Raw genomic sequence first — 9,538 nt, forward strand, 5'->3', positions numbered from 1 at the left:
TTATTTGTAAACAGAATTTGAAGAAATTCGACAGTACAATTAGCGAAGTTTGACAGTTAATATAATCTAGCACACGGCGAAGTATCATTTCAACACAGGGGTTCTCAAACTGTGGTCCACGGATCCCTTGGGGTCTGTGAACTAGTTTTAGCGCTCCCGTGAAGGGATAATACGTCGTCAAAAAACGACAAAACATATTATTCATTGAGAATGACATCGTGCGTGGGACCGTGACTACCTTCCAGTCCAGTGGTTCCCGTCCTTTTTGTCTTCATTCCTCACTTCAGATTTATTCCGAGTCTTCATTCCCCACTACCCAAAACTTATGTTATTACGGAGCAGCTATTTGCTGACACACAAGTCCAGGGCCGTAACAGCACTTCCCAGCCCCCCCAAAACGTTGGTCCAGGGCCCCCCATAGGGTGATAAACCGAACGTCTGGGGGGCTTGGCCCCCCAGACCCCCCTCACGCTATACGACGTTTACCGCTACATATCATCTACATTGGGTGCCCGTTTAGTACAGCTTTTCTCGTCTAATCGCGCGAAGCGCCACAAATTTCTGTCATTCATGGCTGAATCGAGCGATATTATTGGGAATTGCATATATATTGCTATCAATTTTTATCCTCTCTCTGCTCACGTAATCAGATTAACCAGTAGAGCTGAGTGAGGTGTGCTTGAAAAGGTACGACCCCTCAATAATAAATAAACATCTCCGGGTGTATTGTGTACCCGTTGGCGGGAACGAAACAGCACTTCGTCTGCCCTCCCCCCCACAATAAAGCTTGAGTCTTGGGCTCCCATAGGGTGATAAACCGACCCCCATCACGTTTTTCGCTTTTGCCACGAAATTAAAGATGTACTGTTTAGTGAGCCAGCGCGAAACGCAAAATTTTTCGATATTTCATGATAAAATCGGTCAATAAGATCGGGAATCGCATGTATATTGCTATCAATTTGTTATGCTCTCTGCTCACGTAATCAGATTTACCGGTTAGAGCCCGTAAATAATAATTAAACATCTTCGGGCGGGCGGACCCGTTGGTATGACTTCGTTATACATGATGTTACTTCGTGACCTCCTGTCTGCTATATCAAAAATATAGAATCGCCCAGACGTACTAAACTAAAAGATCACACGATTTCGAATTGGTATTTCTTCCCTGGCATATATTCTTTCCCTGTGGGGTGGTATTTGTCTTGTGAGGTTCAGATTGCCAAGTCAGGAACATTTAGGCGCCAGTCATTTAGGCGTCTGGACAATTAAACCTACATGTATTTCGTATATAAAACGAAGTTTTCGGTCAGCAGAAGGGGAGTCCTTTTCGGCCAAGGTATTCTCGCTGCCTATCGTTCTGGCACACTTCTTGCAGTCGCATGTTACATGGTCTAAGACTTATGTGTCTTGGTGCGTCGTGGTGAGGTAATGGCCAAAGCCAATATGCCCATTTCTATAAATCGTGTGTATTTTTTCTTGGGGGAAGAGTACCCAATATTCCAAATATTTTGCACCTTGAAATCGCGCGAAGCGCGAAAAATTTTTGAAAAAGTTGCATCAATTTTCAAAAAATACTCTATAATTTATGCTAATTCACGGAATAATTTTGGGCCCCCTTCGAGCTCGGGCCCCCCAAATTGGGGGGTTTGGGATGCGGCAGTTACGGCCCTGCACAAGACCCGCCAGTACGCAAGACAATCGCCTATAAGTGCAACATAAACCGTATTGTGAACCGATAGCGGTTACCCTGGAAATTTAGCGAAAACGTTATTTCACGTCATTTAGGTCGTGCTGGATGCGTTTGTTACGCCATCATTGATTTTCCGGAGTTGAAAATGCGCTTTTGTGAACAGCACGCAATATATATTTCAATACATACATTCCGGAGCAGTTAATTGGTAACGGTAATTGCGCATGTGTTTCCGTAAATATGTACACTGTCCTGTATAAAATGTTCAACAAATGCGTCTATTCCCCACCAGAAATCATTGAATTCCCCATCAGTGGGGAATTCCGCACCGGGTGGGAACCGCTGTTCTAGTCACTAGTAATCTTATTTTAGGAATGAAATAGCACAAACATAGTTCAGCTTGATGTGATGACCTTCCAGTTATCGACTTCCGAAATTTTCGGGGTGCGCGGAAGTGACCACAAAATTTTATGGGGTCCGTGATAAAAAAACAGTTTAAGAAACCCTGTTTCAACAGGACTTCGGCTCGCAAAAACTTCAATAGAGCCACGCGTAGCAAGTGTCATATCAAAAAGACACCAGCAAATTTTTTATTCCAATTCTCTGTTTTCATTTCTATATACTATTGTCGTATAATTACATTCTGCAAGGGTTGATCTTGACTTTTGAACGACACCAGGTCCACAAAATTTGTTTGAGTTGGTTGAGATTCGGAACCACTGTAAGTCTGCAGGCGTCCATACCGTTGGTGAAAGGTTGCCGGCCCTTGAATTGCAGATGTGAAACTTTTATGCAAACACGGAACCGTAACGGGAACTATGTGATTACTTCGTTATCTGCCTCATAGAAAGATCTATGGCTTGATACTATAGTACGGAGCGAAAATATTATCATTTATGTGCTTTGATAAATATCGCCTTCCCATGGTCAGAGAAGGAGTATCCGTGAACTTGTTCCGCTCTCATCCGCAAATGCTAATGGAAATGAAAACAGAGATAGTCTGCATGAGTCATTGAGTTGCTTCATTCATACCATAAACTCATACGGTAGGATTTCGTCATAGTTAGCAATATTTTCGCTTTCGTCACGAAGCAAATGGGAAAATTGTTGTATCTTCTGCGTGGATCTGACGCGCTCTGCCTTTTGTGAGTTATCCGCTATTGTGAATGATTCGTCGACGTGATGCAACCCGAAAAGATCGGTGAAATCAGGGCTTTACTTCCACATACGAACCTTCGCAATTGTATGCCATTTTCTGCTATCACTCCTCGTGAGTAGATCTGGTCACAATGATTCGAGTATAGCGTACCCGACCCTCAATTGTAACGTTTCCAGATGAGTATAGTGAGTGAAGATTCTTTCGAGTACTAAAACTATACGGCCCATTCCACTGTGAATTATTGTATCAGCGAGAATTATAGTTTCGATACTTTCTTCTCGCCTTGAAACCATCCCAACATAAAAAAATGAAAACGTAGCAAAAAGCTACACAGGATCAAGGAAGCGCAATTTCTGTAAAATAGTGGCTGCCGTGCAGCATTGGCATTAAATGAAATGATATGGTCGAAAAAGACTAAATTATCTTCAATGTATTGGCATTATTTTATTGGTGGTCGCATAAAAGTTACATATTTTCATCACGCTCGAAATCTAATAACTATGTACTCTGTACTCAGTTTTGCTCGGCCCTGCCTGCACTCGCGTTGCTAGCAGTGCCGGTATTCCGACAGTCACGTGAGCCGGCATGATTTCTTTTCCGGCGTTGTTTATCAACAAAGAAAACAATGCTAGAACCCGGATCACTCTCGTCTTAGTGACCTGATCAGCCAGCGGAATGGAGTACTTACAGGTGTAGCTATAATGGCGCATTTGTGTCGCGATAAGGCGCGATTAAAGGTAATACTTACAGTCGGCAATCCACGTGATAGAGGAGTATACTGAATATAAAGACACGTATGCCTATAACAGGTATAACATATCTCTTTTCTACATAGCATTCGATGGCATATGCAAGTCGGGGTGGGGTGTGAGTGTGAAGTCTCTGTTGCGCAATGCCTACAGTACTCTCTCTATCACGCTCCGCGTTTGATTTTCCACCGACCGTAACGGCACCGCCTTTGTGGTCCATGACCTCAAGATGTTTAGGTGGTGTTATGTAGCGGCATTTGACATGGCTCAATCCGTTTATTCCCAAGCCTCGTACGTCATACGGCGATAAACGCCGTATCGGTTTTGCGCCTAGCAGTGTGTACATATTATACAAGCACTGTCGTACATGTAAATGTGTAGCAGGAATTGATCCATAATATTTTTCCAAACAAATATGTCCTACATTGAACATAAGATATATGCGTGCTGACTGCTGATTGTAGTGTCACGTCGGTATTTGTGTGGGTGTATTCCGTTGATGCTGTATCATTAAAAAAATACAGTACTTCGCAATAGGCACATTAGCACCGGGTGTTGAAAAGGCCAATTTCCCGTAAAAAGTATATCTGCTACATCGGTCGCCTTTCTAAAGCACCTGCGGCAGCTTGTAAATTTCTCTCGTCTAAATGGTCTGGCGCGTGAAAGCCATTTTAAAGCTGCATTCGTTACCTGTGAATTTTTAAGGCACGCTATTCGGTGGTATTTCGTGACCCGGCCTACTCGATGCCGCGCTCATTTCGACTAGTTACCGTTATCAAATTGATTGTACATGCACGCTGTCGGTGTCCACATGATATTACGATGCTATAGGAATCGGTCGTGTTCGGATGTATGCGGCGTTTTCGTCAATCTTTATTGCAATTTCTATGTAAACGACCCGTCAGACGGCGCCTAATCTCTCGATTTATAAATTATATTCTCTCACGATAACGTGAGCTTGTGTGTGAATACTTTGGTTGACCGCTACCTTTGAACTTTTCAAGGCGTTTGTCACGTCACCCGCAGCGTTACCGGTCTGGTGGCAGCATCAATGTTTGATGAAAGATAATGAACTTGAATTGGAAGCGGTTAGTCGACGAATATCACTGTTGATAATATCTGTCGCTGCCTCTCTCTAACAAAAATTCCTGCCAAGGTCAAGTTTGATAGTTCGTGATGTCTAATAAATAGTTGAATATACTTAAAAAAGAATCTGTTAGCAACCAGATGAGGATAATCTATTCTGTCGATGTTGTCATTCGTGATTTGTCATTTTTCCTGCTTTAAATCCGAATACGTCGCATACTGACTATCACTGTAATGACTGTGGTAAACCGTGAAGCCGAACTTTTGGATGAATATTGCTCAACTCAGCGTCTGAGTTTACTGACGTTGAGACTAGCGACAATCAATCTTCGGGATCTAAAATTTATGCTTATTCAGAAATATTTGTTAACGCTATGATATTTCAATATACTTTTACACGGTCTGTAAACGCGGCATTAAATTTAATACAATCTATATGATGTAATATGATAGACATGCCGGCTTTTTCTACTCCATGCGAGATGTTGCTGATTTGATGTTTCGAATTTTTTTTCTGAATAAACCTTGTACCGTGTCTACAGTTTACTGGACTGCCTTCAAATATTTTGGACAATGTTTGATACAAATGAGCAGTCGCGCATATGCTGAGGGTTATGCCAGTTTGAAGATGGACGAGGCGTAGCCTAAAGTATAAATTTCTAACATAACAGGAGTAGGCGTGCATATACAAAAAATGATTCACATATAGAAAAATGATCACAACACAATCACAATAAATTTCGTCCTGTTAATTTGAAATGCCGCATTTATGCCAACACAGGGAACAGTAGTTTAGCAAACATATTCATGGCGCTTGTCCAGCGCAGACGGAATTCATACATATTCCATCTTTGTTGCCATTCTGACACTATTGGGCGACGCAATTCTCTTGTGAAACCGTAACAATATCAAGTTTACGAGAAGACGCATGGCGCCTCGGTCGTATGACATTTCCAGGCAACAATAAAAATAACGCTGTATATTCACGCTAAAGATAGCTATCGAAGATCAGATGTGGTCCATACGTTTTATTCCAACAAGTGCATCGTTTTACGATTACAGAAACTGCCGTCACGTCAATGTCAATAGCTCACAACTGCTATCACAAATTCCATTTTTCACATTGTAAGCACACAAGACATAGGTATCCATGAGCTTCATCGTTGTTGGGGCCAGAGGCTGAAGTAACTGGATATTTGTACGATATTAGTGATATGTTCGTGACACAGGGGAGTTGGCCCTAACGATTTGCCCCTTACGTAACTTTCAATAGTGTCCAATTTCGGCGTCGAGTTATGATACAGATATACTCCTGTTCCAACTCGTATTTTGTTTGCATAATACGCATTGACTCTCCCGCGACCCACGTAGGATTTTTCCGTCACTCTTTTCGGTTAGCTCTCAAGAAATTATGGATGACACACGGAAATCTATGAGACCACAAAGTCATATCGAATGTATATATAATTATAAATACATTACGAACAATAGGTTGAAGTCCTACTGCCCGCCCGCGTATAATTGTGGATGTACAACCGACGATATTGAGAAAGTCACAAATTTGTAGTTCCAGTGATTCGCGCCGATTCCGTCATCATTGATTGGCGAAAGATAAGAAATGAAATTAGGATGTGATCGGCGCGGCATCTTCATCTGTCAGCGGGTAATGAGAAGTAGCAAAACGCAAAAGGCGAACGTGGGAAGGTTCTGAAACTTACATCACTTACGGAATGAGTTGCAACGGACTAGATCTAAATAATCGCGATCACATTGCGACTATCGGAAGTCGTGGTTTCCAGCAGGCTAATAGCTTTACCGCACACACTGTATAATACATATACGGGGTTAACGGAACTGGCACGCCCAAGCCGTTCAAAACATTACTTATATTTGATGAAATTGTGATAAATGAATGCTTACAAACCGTTGGATATACATTGGACGTATTGCCACGCCATTGAAAAGAAATGCACTGACTTGTCATAGCATACATGGGACTGATGGTGCTTGAATATTGTGGTTTCGGGGAGCAGACCTGTCCTAGCTTGTCCACCCGAAATTTAAATTAGTATCTATATTAGGATACGTGCTCAAGGACTTCAGAGTCCATACCGGAACGCACCAACCCTGAAGAATTGTGTCCGACTTAGTATGTGTTGGTTAAAATATCTAATCCACATATAGTATTATGTATTGTATAGATATCGAATAGAATATGCTTGAGTCAGCTAATGATCATCTGAAAACTAAACTGGGGCAAGAAACAAATTGATGTAGAATAGAGATGCAATCTTCTCGTAATCCGCCCTACCATATGCACCACGAATTTCAAAGCACGACCTACCTGACTTTCATAAGCTTGGTATAACCATATTAGTAGCCCACGGTAAACGGGACACGTTCATCTACAATGTTGACTCTTTTACAATATGATTATGGCGCCGCATCGAAACCCACGCCGTTTTCTGTGCAGAGCAGACTTGGAAAACTATAATTCATAGTTTCATAATGAGACAAGTAGAGAGAAACGCCGGTAATCTAGTTCGAATCTATTTTTTAAAATAATATTTTGCTCTAATTCTAATTTTAGTATAAATTGTGAAAATGTTTCAATGCTTTTAATTCCAATCTAATTTCTGGTTTTCCTGAAAAGGCTGCAGGGGAACTTGATAGTGAGAAACAAACCAAGCTTGCTGTGCAGTGATTTTCCGTTCTCATGTCTATGATAATAAACTCTATTTTAATATGAACTGAATTTGATACAATTTCCATGTTTTCGCGAATTCAGTAATTATGTATTGCATTTCAATTTGGAAAACCTGCAGAGTTATAATTCTAATTCTAATTTAAGTTAGTGAAGCTGAAAATTTCAATTTGTACAAGTCCGGTGCAGAGACAGTGTTCACTGTTCACTCTTGTCATATCTCTGTGATGTCGTTTTGCAGACAATTTGAGACGCCCCATCGTACAAATCGGTGATTGGTACACAATGTCAATGACTCTACGTTCGTTGAATGAAAGCCGTAATTAACAAACACGTTGTTTACAGCTGCACGACTACAATCTGTCAGGCTATGTCACCATCGAGGCGTGATATCATGTTCCTACGAGTGGTGATTAGCCGTAACAAGTGATTGACAGTTCCATAGCTGGGAACCTGTCAAAAATCATGATAGAAAGGGTGCCGGCAACACTTGTTATACTGTGATCGCAACTGGCGCTTGATTCGTTTATAGTGGAAAGATAAGAATTATTGTTTCGCTCCTATGGGCCCAATGACAGAAAAAATATAACTCAGTCTTGGGGGAATGATATATCTGATTAACCCAGCGGTAATCATTAGCTTGTTCTCAGGGATGTCGAAATACTTTGACGTGACTGTACAACCCACCACCAGTTCTTATCAATGTGTAGATCTGTGTTACGACGTTTGCGTGGGATAATCAGTATGCTGTTTCTAGGTATATAATATGGCGATTTTTTCCTTTCGTATGCCATTTATGGAGTTCACGATGTTCGTATATACCTTAATCAACCCAGATCGTATGTCCGCGTTTGATATTTGGAATAACTTTTGCTTGATTCATGTGTCCGTGTGGGAGTGAATGGAACATTACCCTAATTTCAGCCAAGTCCTGGGTGACTATGAAATCGTTTTCTTGTCTAATGTCAGTAAGATCCGGTATAGGTATTTACCCAAGTCTCATAGTTTTATTCGCTAATGAGTCGCACTTTTCATAGTTATGATTGCGGACGCTCCAGCACAAAGCCTTCTCGGCCCCGGTTATCTCCAGAAATTGGATGAATCGGATTAAGTGGGTCAGTACTGGGTTCGGCAACTAGTAAGCAAGATTTCTGTTCCGTTGGACATTCTCACATTTCCTTGTGAGTAAAATGAAAAGCGATAAGAGTACTTTCATGTCTTCAACAAAATGGTGCGAATAGTTCACGTGACTTGGGAGAAATTTAGAGCGAAAACTTTCCCATGGTTGCAATATTTGCCGAGAGATTGCAAAGTTTTAAAACAAAATCCAGCCCTCGTTAGAACATCGTGTTTGCTTCGGACAATCCGCAGTCGTCTTTAATTGTGTTTGCCTGTGTTATTGAGGTATTTGACCAAAATTGAAAGACGTCTCCTATCATTTTCGAAGCATACATTAATGGACTCTGAACAAATATGACGCGTGACTTAGAAACAATGTTATTTCTTCCTAGCTGTTTGTTGGCAAGATAAGGCAATCACGTTCCGATACATGAAAAGATGTGATTAAAACGATTGAGCGCAACATTATCACTTTGTAGCGTGTAATTGCTATTCAAATTATTTATCTAAGTTTAGTCTGTATGTACGTTAGAAGTCCCACCTCTTTGAATGTAATCTCTGATTGTTTGCTTTTCAAAGGTTTTCGGCCTGTATGCGATGATATTGGTAAAACCACCGGCTTTTCGAAAGATTTAGGCGGGTTGAGGAGGGCGTTCGACAATGACTAAGTATTTATGTTCTTGTTAATTTAATGATTTATATTTGCTTGCCTCCATTCACTTCATAACTACGCCCCACGGAGAAATGATCAATCTGTTTACCATTCTCATGATAGAAAGCGTCGATTCCACGTCGCGATCTGAAACTAAGATTTTTGAACTTTCAACCCAAACCGGTCTTAGATTAGTCACGAATCGGTCATAGATCCGGCCCGTGATCAATGCAATGTAAAAAGCAAACACATTAATTTCATGATCACTGACCAGACAAAACCTTCCAGACAAATTCCTATTAGGTCTGTTGACATTATACAGTCTGTCACTTAGGTTCGGCCTATACTCCCCACCGTGTAATTTTATATTTGTTGAATA

The sequence above is a fragment of the Botryllus schlosseri genome, chromosome 6 (assembly GCF_051294905.1).
Source record: "Botryllus schlosseri isolate E-star chromosome 6, Bs_hap1, whole genome shotgun sequence".
In the NCBI taxonomy this organism is placed as follows: Eukaryota; Metazoa; Chordata; class Ascidiacea; order Stolidobranchia; family Styelidae; genus Botryllus; species Botryllus schlosseri.